The sequence below is a fragment of the Canis aureus genome, chromosome 5 (genome assembly GCF_053574225.1).
Source record: "Canis aureus isolate CA01 chromosome 5, VMU_Caureus_v.1.0, whole genome shotgun sequence".
Classification (NCBI taxonomy): domain Eukaryota; kingdom Metazoa; phylum Chordata; class Mammalia; order Carnivora; family Canidae; genus Canis; species Canis aureus.
Genome location: NC_135615.1, coordinates 42,804,453 through 42,819,146, shown reverse-complemented (window position 1 = coordinate 42,819,146; position 14,694 = coordinate 42,804,453). Strand labels below are relative to the sequence as shown.

The 14,694-nt window shown below is 36.5% G+C and overlaps 1 protein-coding gene across 22 annotated transcripts in view; it reads left to right on the top strand.

Moving 5' to 3' along the window:
• JAKMIP2 (janus kinase and microtubule interacting protein 2) overlaps nt 1-14,694 on the top strand; it is a 177,827-nt gene that overhangs the window by 37,653 nt on the left and 125,480 nt on the right. For 21 of the 22 annotated variants that reach the window (XR_013379731.1, XM_077897752.1, XM_077897771.1 and 18 more), the window contains one exon: nt 5,590-5,820. The exons of the other annotated variant lie outside the window; for it this stretch is intronic. The gene's annotated coding sequence lies outside the window, so the exon portion shown is untranslated. The remainder of the gene's footprint in view (nt 1-5,589; nt 5,821-14,694) is intronic. 22 annotated transcript variants of the gene reach the window in all.

Genomic DNA, 14,694 nt, shown 5'->3' with positions numbered 1-14,694 from the left:
ACGGCTGCTCTTGGTAATTTCTGTTTAATAAAGCAAAGAGTGGTCAATCAAGCAGAATATTAACAAATACAAAAGTTTGGGGATCTAACAGAAGAGGTCTTGAGTGATACAAATCATTTCAAGATAGTTTTAGTGTTCATTTTCCTGCGCTGGCAAACATTTTTGCTAATGTGCTATCCTCAGGTCATTGGTGTTTGTTAGTATACATCAAAGTTTCACCCCCCAAGGTTTGTCTGTGTTTTCCCAATGGACCTGTTGTTTAGGGAGTGGTCAGTGGGCCTCTAATAGGGGCTGAAGGCAGACCTTATTTCCAAAGAGAGTCTCCCATTTAAATTTTGATACTGTGTCCAAGTAAGGATCCATGTACAGTCAGAAAGATACCTTGACAGGATGGAAATACATCCATCATGAAATCTAAAAGTTTTGTCTCATTGCAAGATCTTAAGATCTTCAGTGAACTATGATTCATTTTATAAAATAAATACTGTAATTATTTTTGTAAGTAGCGCAGTTATTTTGCTTTGCATCTTTTACTTTTAAACTGTATTGATGAGTTTAATAGTTTTAAAATATATATAGCAAATTTTGGACAGCTGTTTTGGACTTTTATTTCTTTTTTTAAAACAACTGGTCTTTGAATGTCTTTGGCAGTTTATTTATAAATGTTACAGAATGTTTCTTCAGTAAATGTTTAAGAATCTGAGCAGATTTATAATAATGTCATACAGAGGGTCAAGTTGGAAATTGGTGATTCCTTATCATAGGCATAGTGTCCCCTGTCATCATGATATAGGACATGACAGGGCTGGGGATGACTTGGTTTACTTTGCCCAGCGTGGTTAGGAATAAATTTCATTAGCTGTCCTGAGTTGTGATATCTCCAGCTACCCTTTGGAGACAGGACTACTCTCTGTGTTAGCTCTTTTGTTTGTCTGTTTCCTTTGAGAAACAAATGAGGCAACTTGCTTGGAAGGAAGGGAGGAGGGGGAGAGAGAAAGAGAAACAGCTGGGTGCTGCAGGGAAGGGCTGTTGAATTCAGGCTTTAATTAACTTTGGAAAAAGCCTTCAGAGAGGAGCATGATTTTCAGTGCTGTTTTTCAAGACTGAACCTTTTGGAGAAGAACATTACTACACGGTTAAGCACGTTAGGCACCTTCTGGTAGCTCTGGAGAGTTTACAAGGAAACCAGAGCCAACTAGAATGTAATACCAAAAACAAGAAAAGGTAGACCAATCCCCAAGACAGATTGTTTGCATCCATGAGGATATTTGGTGCTATGTAATATTCTCAAATAAAAACTGAATAGCACTAGACTGTTCAATCAGGTAGTTCATTCATGAATTATTTTCTAGGATAGTGAAGAGACAATAAGAGTAGTGTCCTAATTTGGGTTTCTGTCTTGCCCAACTTCAACTTCATTGTATTAGTGAACAGAAGAGATTTTTAAAATATCTGGGCTCTTAGTTTCCTTTGAGATCAAAGTCTAACATTTGCATTTTATTTATTTTTTTAACATTTGCATTTTATTATGAGGAATACACAGATTCCAGGTAGAAGAGAGCATTTCCCCTCCACATACATACCCACTGAAGTACTACTATTTAAGTACTATGAGCAATTTTTGTGCCTTTGAGAGGTTAAACAGCCTTCTTTCTACAAAAAAGCTATTTCAAACTGAATGGATAACATAAAGTTTAGTTAGACCATGTGTGACAGTGATGATGAACACTAGCTCAGCTCAAGTCAGATAGCTTTGGGTCCAAAACTTTCATACCTCATACAAGCTGTGTGATACACCTAACCTCTCTGAGCATGTTTTCTTATCCATAGAAAAAAATGAGTGCTTTCTTCATAGTATTGGTATGAGGATTCATAAGATGATGATCGAAAGAGTTAACATGGCAAGTCATTTATTTATCACAGTAGAAACTCAATAAGGTCAATTATGGTAACAATTATTATGTGAAAGGTTTTTCAGAGAGAGAAAGAATTGGGATTGTGTGTGGAATTCTAGAGGGAGAGTCAATATTCAGTTCCATTTCAGAATTTTCAGTGCTGTAAGTCAACCAGCCTTGTAATATATCTACTATATGCCAAGCATTGTGCTAGATATTTTTCTAAGCCATTAATATTTATATTTCAGTAATTAATTTGTCCCTAGCGTAAAAGTAGTATAGGGATGGTAACTGAAAAAGTTAAGATGGAAACACGTGGGAGAGAGGATAATAGAGTTAGTTAAGCACCAGACCTCATTTCTTGAAGGACTGATGAGCTGAACAAATGTAAGACAGTGTATAGTTGCAGTCACTCTCTTATGCAGCAGGCACATATTGAGCACCAGGAACACACATTCTTCCCCGTGCTGCATAAAGTCCCATCTCTCCCTCCCTCACCCTGCTTTACTTTTTCTACTTAGCACTTATCACCACCTGCCATACTGCATACATATTTTTGTTTTGTTACTGTGTCTGCCCTTACAAGACTGGAAGTTCCATGCAAGCCCTGCTTCATTTGTTTCCACCCTCATGCTCCGCTGCCTCTTCCCCCACCCCCCCATACCCAGTAAATACTTAATAGGTACTTCTTTTTTTTTTCTTGTTGGAGTACAGTTGACATATAACAGTATATTAGTTTCTGGTGTACAACATAATGATTCAATATTTGTATACATTACTAAGTGAATACCATAATAAGTCTAGCTGCCATCTGTCTCCATACAGTTGTTAGAATATTATGGACAGCATTCCCTTTGCTGTACTTTACATTTCCATGATTTATTTATTTTGTAACTGGAAGTTTGTTCCATTTAATCCCTTTCACCTATTTCACCCATTCCCCTACCTCTCTCCCCTCTGGCAACCATCAGATTGTTCTCTGTAACTATGAGTCTGTTTCTGTTTTATTTTGTTTGTTCATTTGTTTTGTTTTTCAGATTCCACATATAAGTGAAATCATATGGTGTTTGTCTTTCTCTGACTTATTTTACTTAGCATTTTACTTAGTTTTACTTATTTTACTTCCATCCATTTGGTCGCAAATGGCAAGATCTCATTTTTTATGACTGAGTAATATTCCATTATATATATATATATGCCATCTTCTTTATCCATTCATCTATTGATGGAACACTTAGGTTCCTTCCATATCTTGGCTATTGTAAACAATGCTGCAGTGACTATAGGGCTGTATTATAGTTTTTCAAATGTGTGTTTTTATTTTCTTTGAATAGATATCCAGAAGTATAATTAGTGGATTGTATGGTAGTTCTATTTTTAATTTTTTGAGGAAACTGCCTCTGTTTTCCATAGTGGTTGCACCAGTTTTCATTTCTACCAACAGTACACACAGGTTCCCGCTTCTCTACTTCCTTTCCAACACTTGCTATTTCTTATCTTTTTTGGTAATACCCATTCTGACACGTGTGAGGTGATATCTCATTGTAGTTTTGATTTGCATTTCCCTGGTGATTGTATTAGTGAGCCTTTTTCCATGTGTCTGTTGGGCCATCTGTATATCTTCTTTGGAGAAATGTCTATTCAGATCCTCTGCCATTTTTTAATTGAATGTGTTTTTTTTTTTTAATTGAGTTATGTGTGTTCCTTATGTATTTTGGATATTAACCCCTTATCAGATATATAATTTGCAAATATATTCTCCTGTTTGGTCTCTTGCTTTTTCATTTTTTTGATGGTTTCCTTCACTATGCAAAAGCTTTTTAGTTTGATGTAGTCTCATCTTTTCTTTTTGCTTTTGTTGCCCTTGTCTGAAGAGGCAGATCCAAAAAATAATGTTGCTGAGACTGATATCAAAGATTTTACTGCCTGTGTTTTCTTCTAGGACTTTTATGGTTTCCGTTCTTGCATTTAAACCTTTAATCCATTTTGAGTTTATTTTTGTGTGTGGTATAAGATCGTGGTCTAGTTTCATTCTTTTGCTCTATAGCTGGCCAGTTTTCCCAAAACCATTTATTGTGGAGACTGTCTTTTTCCCTTTGTATATTCTATATTTTTGCCTCCTTTGCTATAGATCAATTGGCCATAGATGTGTGGTTTTATTTCTGTGCTCTCTATTCTGTCTCATTGATCTATGCTGTTTTTATGCCAGTACCATACTGTTTTGATTACTACAGTTTTATGGTGTATTTGAAATCAGACAGTATGGTACCTCCAGCTTTGTTCCTTTTTTCTCCAGATTGCTTTGGCCATTTGGGGTCTTTTGTGATTCCATATGGATTTTGGGATTTCAATAAATATTCCTTGAATAATAAATGAAGGAATGAATGAATGAAAATAAACTTGCTTCTTGCCACAGAAGAGCTCAAGAATGAGTTGACTTAAGAAGAGGGCAGGATCTCAGAGGGCATGATCCTGAGGCCAGGGTTGAGAGGGAGCTGCTCTGCATCTTGATTGCATTACATAAACAAGCATCATGTATAATATGCACATTGAGCTGCAGCTGCTTTTGTGACAGATCAGAGTGTCTTTATTTATCTTAATAAACCTGCTATAATCCCACTAAAGTTCCACAAAATATTACCAAAAAATACAATACAGTAAAATATATATGATCCACGTGGCTTGGGGTAGAGACAAGGTTACAGATAATGCAATATCAAAGTAACAATATGCTGTTTGGCAGTATGGTTTGATAATGATAATTAACTGTTTTTTAATATTATGTGTGTGTACGTGTGCATGCACATATGTGTTCAAATGAAATCTTGAGCTGAATCTTTTTAAATTGGCCAACATTAATACTGTCATCACCTCGATTGCTAAGGTTAGGTAACCTGGAACAGCAAATGAAAGTTATCTTGAGTGCTATTTCTTTTCAGTAGTTTTGCTGCTGCCCATACTCACATTTCATTCAGGCTCAGGTACTGATTGTACTATTAATTCTAAACTAATAGTGTTAATTCAGTACTTAATTATAGCTCACAAGCTTTCCCTGAAGAAAGCTAAAAAGCTAAAAAGAAAATACTTTCTTGTGTATTGTGGAAGATTATTTTCCTTTAAGTTAAAATCTAAAATGGATATTGCCCATTTCTATCAGTTTTCTTTATAAGTATTTTCTTTCGCCAAATGACAAATATATTATGAATAGTTACAAAATAAAACAGATTTCTTAATTTTCTGGTGAATAAATTAAGAAAGTGAGCAAAATTCTTTGCTTCTAGGAAAAAGTATATTCTTATAACTCTGACCTTTTTATATATTAAACAAGTTATATGGGTTCATTTTAGAAACCAAAGTAAAGTAATAAAATTTAAAGAAGAGATACATAATAAATGCTAGCAATAATTCTATTCTCTAAGAGATAGCATTTTGACATTTGCATCCAAAAGCTTGAAAAGGTATATATTTCTGGGAAATTATATATCGAAGCTTTTTGCAATGTAGTTATCAGAAGTACTTAAAATATAGTTTGTTTTTAATTTAATTTTAAATGTTTTTAATTTACATTTAGAGAAGAACTATGATTTTAGTATTTAGGTATAGTAAAAAAAAATCATGTAGTCATATCCCTACACCTAATTTAGTTTAACATGTTTGTATTTTAGTTAATTGGGTTTTCTTTTTTTTGCAACAGGATGTATCTGTAATGTACTTCCAGGCCTGAATGGACAAAGCACTGTGTACTGATCAACACCATCCTAAGAAGTGCGGCCCATAGTTGTGTAGGATACCATGAGGTGCTGCAGCAGAACACCTCATTAGGCCTTCCAGCTCTAGAGATTTATGATTGTATTACAATAAAAGGAACCCACATAAAAGGAACCTAAGCTCATTTTGGATACAGTGTTCTTCACCAACCCTGTAGGTGAGGCTTACTCTTTGAGATGGGTTGCAGTAATGATAATGACACACTTTTTTCCCCCAACTGTCATTTATCAAGCATGCACCATGCTAATCCCTGTGCTGAGTTCTGGTAGTAGAGGTGATACCTGATATTGGAGCTTTACTTTAGCCTGTTTATTATGCCAGGGGTTCCTGAAAGAGGAGAGAAGAACCTGCAAAACAATGATTTCAGAATTATTGTGACCATCCCATACTACTTCTAAGATGTCCAGATGTTTTTGCAAACGCAGGCATGCTGAGCATCAGCGGAGAAAGACTTGGCATTGCAGAGAAGGTTTACTGAGACAACTACCAGGTTCCAGCATGGGAAAAGCTCAAAGTCAACGGCAGAAAAAAAAGGAATTTCATGGAAGTGACTTATTGCTTAGAAACAAGTGTGTGATGAAACCTGTTCGAGCTGCCATGGTTCTCAGCTCCTTAACCTTTCCCCTCCTCCAGCAATGTTCAGTCAGGCTTCAGGATACACTGACAATAAATGGGTATTTTTTATGTGTGTAATGCCAATCAGTCCCTAATTTTTTCTTTATATCTAAGAGATTCATGTGTTTCTTGCATTCTGAATCTATAATTAGGCATTGGATCTTCGTGCTACCTACATTCCCACTTTACCGTTACACATAAATTTGTGCTTCACTGTGTATATAAGCACACCTTCTCCATAGTGGCATCTAGAGTGCGACTTATGAAAAACAACCATATAACTGTAGGATAAGTCTAGTGTGCAATAAATAAGGTTTTTCAGTGGATTAAAAGAAGAGCACTATTTATACCTATAATCAATTGTACTTCGAATAAATATAATTCATAGAACAATAATCAAAATGCTTTTTTTTTTATTCCTTTGAAATTTACCTACTAAACATAGTTTTTCTATGAATCCATCAGAAAATGGACAGAGGTGTTACCTTTCTGGTCAGTTTCAGTTTATAGAAAGTCCTGCAGTCTTTTGAAATCACAGATCATCTCATTTTAGGAATTAGGCCATCAAGTCCAGGAGGATGATCACGACTCTGAAGTTGATTTAATGTTTGGCTTTTCTCCCACCAATAGTGAATGCTAGCCTCGTGTGTGTGTGTGTGTGTGTGTGTGTGTGTGTGTGTGTGTGTTAGGGGTATTCTTGTCTTCTGCTCACCCACCACCTCTTCTGTGGTTGGAGCTTTGGAAAAGGGAAGGGCAAAGGAGGATATGGAAATTGATTTCACTTAAACTGATACTGTTTCAAAATGGTCTCATGCTCTCTTTTCTTGACCTCTTCTCTTTTTTCCACAAAAGAGTTCAAAGCTGACTCTTTTGCCTTGTGGACATTTTTAAGTCTTCTTCAGAGGCTCTTATTTGGGCCCCTAGAGCTGTTACTTTATGAACCAAGCAATTTCACTCCTTTGGCTGGCCACTCCATCAGCTCCACTACTGGTTATCTGGGAGGACTCTCCATGGGGACTCTCACAGTTGGAGTTCCATTGCTCCTTGCAGATGGTCCTTCTGGGTATAAGTAAAAACAACCCTTGGCCAACTTTTCCTCTTATGTGACTTAAACTTGGGTATAAACTCACATCTTCTTTGATCTGCTATTAGAGGGGTAGTCTAGTATAGTAGGAACTCTTTCCCTTGTTCTAGAAAAGCAACTCACCAGCCTTTGCTTCCCTCCAGATTTCTTTGGTGGGAGTTAGACTCAAGTCCATTGCCTCTAAAGTTCTGGGAGACCCATATCAAGCTCTCTCAGTGGTTATGTAAAGGCCCCGATGGGCTTCAGTGGAGAGGAAAGACACTCCCGAACCCCTTCTCCTTGGGGAGGGTTAAGAAGCAGGTGTGACGTACCATCCTCCAAAGCCTGTTTTCCAAAATCAACTAAACAAAACCCTCCTTTTCTCTACCTTCAGACATTTTCTATCCTACCTCTTGTTTTTTTTTTTTTCCTACCTCTTGTTTTAACATCCTTGATGAAGACCCAAGGGTCATAAAACTGGTTCTTAGGACATGCTGAACACTTATGTTTTGATTTGGAATCTCTTTTTGGTTTGTAGCATCTATTCTATCTTTGAAATTAGGTAAAAGATTAACATTAACATTCTTCTACTTATAATCACCTCATGGTCTTATTCACTCCTAATAACAGTTATGGAAGGTAGCTGGCACTCTTTTTCTGATGTGAAGAATTAAAATTTAGAAAAGTAACTGGCTCAAGTTCACACATCTGATAAGTGGCAGAGCCAGTGTTTGATCCTAAGTCTTTCTTACTCCAGTACCCAAGTTCTTAGTCATCAACTTCACATTTACTAACACACTTATCATTATTAGCCTAACAGTTCTAACACTTCTAGAAAGGAAATTCAACACTAGCATTCAGTACTAAGGAATTGCCTGACCTATCCATTGAATTTCCATACCTTAAATTTCCTTACAAACTGCACAGCTTAAATTTCTCTTGTCTTTAAGGCATTGCTTCTTAAACCCATTATATTAATGTTTTGGGAGGGAAAAATATATGCATGTGCTCAGTAAGACACTTGTATTAACTGAGACATGTAAGTCACTCACAATTAATCCAGATTCTGGCTCCTTTTAATGTGAATGTTATTTTCCAAAAGAAGAATGAACATGTTTTATGAGCAAAATCTTAAAATCAGTCAGTTGCTGTTGGAACCAATCCCTGAATAATACTTTAGATAGAAAAATCTAAAAGTCCATCACAGTTTAAATGTATTCTTGGTCACAATGCACCTTAAAGATTACAAAAGTAAGAGAATTGTGGGAATATTCTGCTCTGTGTAACATTTCCCACCTTTGAGGACTTCAATTCTAAATTTATATCATTACCATCTCAGTTAAGGGAAATTAACTCTCAGTGCTATTTGTTAGTGAGCTCTTTCTTCTTAATCTCTCCCTGTCTCTAGAAAAAGTACTTGGATATCTTGGTCCAAAAATGACAAAATAAAAAGTTGCATCCTTCTTTATTTATAGTTCTGATTTATAACCCTGCAAGAGCAGAGTTACAGCAAGGCTAGAATAGGGCACAAAGAAAAAACTTAGTGATAATCATATGCTTCAGCTCCATACTTAATTTCATTAGGAGATGTTTTGACAGTAAAGTGGGAAGTATTTTCACTCAGAAAGATCAGGCAATACTTAAACATAAGAAATTAAAATTAAATACAGCATCCAAAATTTCTATTACAATAAATATTTCCAGAAATATTCTGGCTTTTTTTTCTCTAAATTTATGTTCTTTAGTGCAGATTACTGAGCTTAACATCAGGTAGATAGTCAGCAAATACCCTACCTAAAAAGACGATGCTTATCCCTGTAGTAAGAGAGGTAAGTGAACCCTTAGCCAGTCTTACAAATCACTTATCTCATGCAATAATAGTGACTAGGGACACCACAAATCTCCTATCAGGTGCAGTGTCTCTTCTAGTAAACTTTTCTCTTCCTTTGGGAACTCAGCTGGGCACCAGTAATACTCAGTATCGAGTACATGTGAAGTATTGACCTTAAGTTTCCTAAATTAATAGTAGTAACCTGAGTATTTCCAGTATTTTAACATTGAAACAATATAAGAATCACATAAAATATATGTAGAAGATACCTATAAATATTCAACATCAGAAGTGTTCAAAATCCAGAGTTTTGATAAATGAACTCTAAGATACCCTTTCATAGCTAATGCTTTATAAAACAAGTGGGTTAATCTTCCTAGAATGTTCTTGGCAATGATTGAAACAAAATTTACTTTTAATTAGGAAATTTTTTTTTAAGATTTTATTTCTTTATTCATGAGAGACACACAGAGAGAGGCAGAGACATAGGCAGAGGGAGACACAGGCTCCCTGCAGGGAGCCCGACATGGGACTCAATCCCAGGCCCCTGGGATCATGCCCTGAGTCAAAGGCACACTCAACTACTGAACCACCCAGGCGTCCATAATCAGGAAATTAAATGAACTAGAAAACCCAATTCTTTTTTCCCCTCAGATTATTTTATTATTTAATTTTTTATTTCTAATTTGAGTATAGTTGACACACAATGTTACATTAGTTTCAGGTGTACAATTTAGAGATTTGACAAGTTTGTACATTATACTGAGTTCACCAGAAGCATAGCTACTATCTGTCCCATGACATGTATATTATAACATCATTGACTGTATTCCTTATGCTCTGCTTTTTATTCCCATAAATTACTCATTCTGTAACTGGAGGCCTGTATTTCTCTTTCCCTTTCTGCCATTTTGCCCAAACCCCATGGCCTACCCTCTGGCAACCATCAGTGTGCTCTCTATATTTACAGTTCCAATTCTGCTTTTTGCTTGTTTATTTATTTTTTTAGATCTGTGAGTGGGATTTATGAGTGGGATTCTGTGTTTGTCTCTCTCCATCTGACTTATTTCCCTTAGCAAAATACCCTCTTGATCCACCTGTGTTGTCCCACATAGCACAATCTCATGCTTTTTTATGGGTATGTAATATTTCATTATCTCTTCCTCTCTGTCTCTGTCTCTGTCTCTCTCTCTCTCTCTCTCTCTATATATATATATATATATATATATATATGCCTACATCTTTGTTATTCATCTATCTGTTGATGGACAATTAAATCATTCACATATCTTGGCTATTGTAAATAATGCTACAGTAAACATGGGGGCACATATATCTTTTTGAGTTAGTGTTTTCATTTTTCCTGGGTATATATCCAATAGTGGAATTATTAGGTCTTATGGTATTTCTATTTTTTTAATTTTTGAGGAACTGCCATACTATTTTCCACAATGGAGGTGTTTTCCACAATGTTTTCTACCTTCTCATTAACAGTGCACTAGGGTTCCTTTTTCTCCACATCCTCACCAACATTTATTGTTTCTTGTCTTCTTGATTTTAGCCAATCGGACAGCTGTGAGATGATATCTCATTGTGGTTTTGGTTTGCATTTTTCTGATGATTAGTGATGCTAAGCATCTTCATGTGTCCATTGGCCATCTGTATGACTTCTTTGGGAAAATATCTGTTTAGGTCCTCTGCTCATTTTTTAATTGGGTTGTTTGGGTTTTTTGGTGTTGAGTTGTATAAGTTCTTTATATGTTTTGAATATTAACCCCTTATCAGATATATCATTTGCAGATTTCTTCTCCCATTAAGCAGGTTATCTGTTGTTTTTTTGTGATGGTTTCCTTCACTGTGCAAAAGCTATTTATTTTGATGTTGTAGTTTATTTTTGTTTTTGTTTCCCTTGCCTTAGAAGATGTATCTAGAAAAACGTTACTATGACTGATGTTAGAGAAATTACTGCATGTGTTCTTTTCTGGGATTTTTATGGTTTCAGGTCTCACGTTTAAGATCTTTTATCCACTTGGAGTTTATTTTTGCATATGGGTTAAAAAGCAATCAAGTTTCATTCTTTGACATGTAGCTGTCCAATTTTCCCAACACCATTTATTGTAAAGACTGTCTTTACCCTATTGTAAAGGTAATCTCCTTTTCACAGATTAATTGACCATATACATGTGGGTTTATATCTGGGGTCTCTGTTCTTTCCATTGATCTATGTGTCTTGAGAATTGTATGTGAAAAACAGTTATTATATTCCTTTCTTAACCTCAGTTACAGAATGAGGGATGGGAAAGGACCTTTGTTTATAGGCATTGCCTCATTTAATCTGCCCACAGGTTTAGAAAGGAAAATAACTTGCCTAGAGCATAGTAAGTTGGACTCCAAACTGAGACCAGAACTATCAACTCCCAGCTTCTAAACCAGTGCTCATTCTAGTCCACTGTGCTGACTTTATCATTTCATGGAAGTGATACTTAACTGAATTACCAATAGCAATGTTTGCTAGAAAGTACAACTAAAAACATTTAGTCCATAACAAACAGTTTCGAGCTGGCCACTTATTAACTAAGGCTAATCATTAGCAAATACAAGAATTAAGTTGGTGGAAACATTTAGAAGATGATGCCTGTAGTAACAAGCAACATTTGAAGTGGGCTTTATCATTTTAAAGATAAATTCATATTCTGAAAGTTGTTGATTTGAGTTTTGCACCATGCACTTTTTTTTGGACAAGGGAACTAAGGCAGTTACAGTAATTTGGCTGAGAGAACATTGTTGACAGAAGCTTAAACAAGTCTGGCCGGAGAGAGACACAATGAAATAGGGACACCTGAATACCAAGGATCTTCTGGGTGATGACCCTAGCATATGCAGACTCACAAGAGTCTATTTTCAGGGGGCTCCCACTCTTACCCTCTGCATGGAACCTTGCAAAACTAGTAGAAAATCTGCCTGGGGGCAGCCCCGGTGGCTCAGTGGTTTAGTGCCGCTTTCGGCCCAGGGAGTGATTCTGGAGACCCTGGATCGAGTCCCATGTCAGGCTCCCTGCATGGAGCCTGCTTCTCCCTCTGCCTGTGTCTCTGTCTCTCTCTTTGTCTCTGTCTCTCATGAATAAATAAATAAAGTCTTAAAAAAAAAAAAAGAAAAAGAAAAAGAAAATCTGCCTGGAAGGAGGCAGTTAGCTCTTTCTTGTAGTAGAGCATTTCCTTTTCCTATAAGATGTCTGCAAGGCCTCGGGGGGCCTCCCTACACCTCCTCCCTTTATACAGTGGATAAATCATGCTCTGTGTTTGCACTCATTATATAGAGAAAGCAGTTTATTAGCAGTTTGTTATGATCTGCATGTAGTTTGTAAATCTTGCCTCCAAATCAATTTCTGTTGTTCTTCTTGGAAAGCAATCTGTTTTGTCAATAACCTTACCTACAAAGATGCTGAAACAGCAGCGGCAAATGCAAGGATGGAAAGTTCTATCAAGAACAAGCAGGAAAACAAAGGGCGTGGGGAGCAACATGGAAAATAACAGCACAAACAGATAATAATTTAAAAAGGCAAAAATGAGTTAGTGCAGTAACAGCACAAGTGTAAAAACACACATTCTCCTCTGTTCCTTCCTCCCCAAACACAGAGCCCGGTTTGGGCTGACAGTGCCCATTTCAGATTTTCTGTGTCTGTCTGAACTGCTCCCACAACTAAAGTGAATGATGTTATCATAAATAAAGTTTTTTTTTCCTTTTTATACGCATGTATTCAATAAACATTTCTTAGTGACAACTCCCTGTTGACTGTTGTGCTCATCAAGGGGAATAAAATGATTGATACTATCTCTCCCCTTAAGAGCCTCAGAGTTTAACAGATTAAAAATATCCTCACCTAGACCATGATTTAATTATGAGTAACAGTTTTGTACAGGTATTCTCTGTCAATTTTAAATTCTTAAGCATCAAGATTTTAATTTTAGATATTTCCTTGAGGGTGCAGGGGAAATAGAAGATTTCTAATGGAGCACTGTAAGATCATATGGCAGGATGGTGTTAGGTAGTTAGAACTTTATGCTGAGAAAAAGAAGTATCATAGCATGAGATTAAGAGCAAATTCGAAGGTCAGACAGATCTGAGCTAAAATCCCGATCTCATGAAAAAGTACTAGTTATGTGACACTGGGCAAGCTGTTAAACCTCTGTAAGCCTATTTCCTGACTCAAACAATAGAAATGACAGTACTTACTGCATCAGGTTTATAAGAATTAGTGACATGATGCAGGTAAGGACTTTAGCACCTAAAAAAGTGCTCCATATAAACTTGTTATTATTATTGTAGTAGTATCCCTTATTATTATCATCTGAAGGACCACAATAAGCCCTCTTTTTTTCTAATATCCACTATCAAGGCAGATGGGGAGAAATTGCCATGTTTAAATTCTAGCACACTCTACTTCTTCCAAGAGATGGAGCCTTCTCTTTTTTTCTGTTTTGATAATAGCAGCTGTGAATAGAACACTGGAGACCCCCCAAACACAGGCAAAAGAGAACATTGAGAAATAGTCCAACAGGGTGGGGGAAGGGCCCCCTAAACAGCAGCAATTCCAAATGAATCTACTAATCTTTTTTATAGTTATGTTGAGTGTTATGGGAGATACATAGAGTCACATGACCTGCTTTCTTAGATGCCGTTTAATCAAAGCTTTATATAGAGTCAATTATGGGCTGAGAATAATTCACTAAACATGGACTAGAAATCTAAGGTGGTAGGAATTTGGAGATGGAAATCAGGAGTTTATATTAACCATCTTTCTCAGAATGACTACTCAGGGACAGAGGAAGAGATCACCCCTGCGGAATATAATTTCACTTACAAAGCTCAGCAATATTTAGTTTTAAGAACCCATGTATTACATGTTCTGAGATTTTTCTATGGCGATGCTTTGTATGCACAACACACTGATCCTAATTGAAATGCTGAGTAGTTTGTTTCTCCAAGGTTCAAATTCTTGATACATCTTCTGAATATCAAACACCCGGAACAATGCTGCAGCACTGGCAGATGTGCAAATAAATGTGTTATGTCGGATTTCTGCCCTGCTACCAGGAACAGTTCATCCTCAGTCCCAGATGGCTTGAAACAAAATAGTTTTCAAATCTAGGTGACCTATTTTCCTGAACTATTGTTGCGATTATCTTGAAGGAAAATAATCTAGATGAAAGGAAGAGGTGAGCACTGCTGTGTTCTGTGGGACTCTAAATCTGAGGCTTTTTCCTGGTAAACATAGCCATGAATTTAAGAGACCGTGCGGAACCTCTGAGGCATTCAGCACATGATTTGAGGATCTGCTGCTTCCGCTCCTGTGAAAACCTCACCCAGAATCCCTCCAAGGAGTCCCTCTTTGTTGTCAGGCCTCATAAGTAGTGGACTATGTATAATTGTCTGGTCCTGACACTTTAAGAGCACTGTTAATAGTCACACTAGGAGAGCAGGTTTAAAGAAATCTGTCCTGAGCAAAATGGAATATTACCATT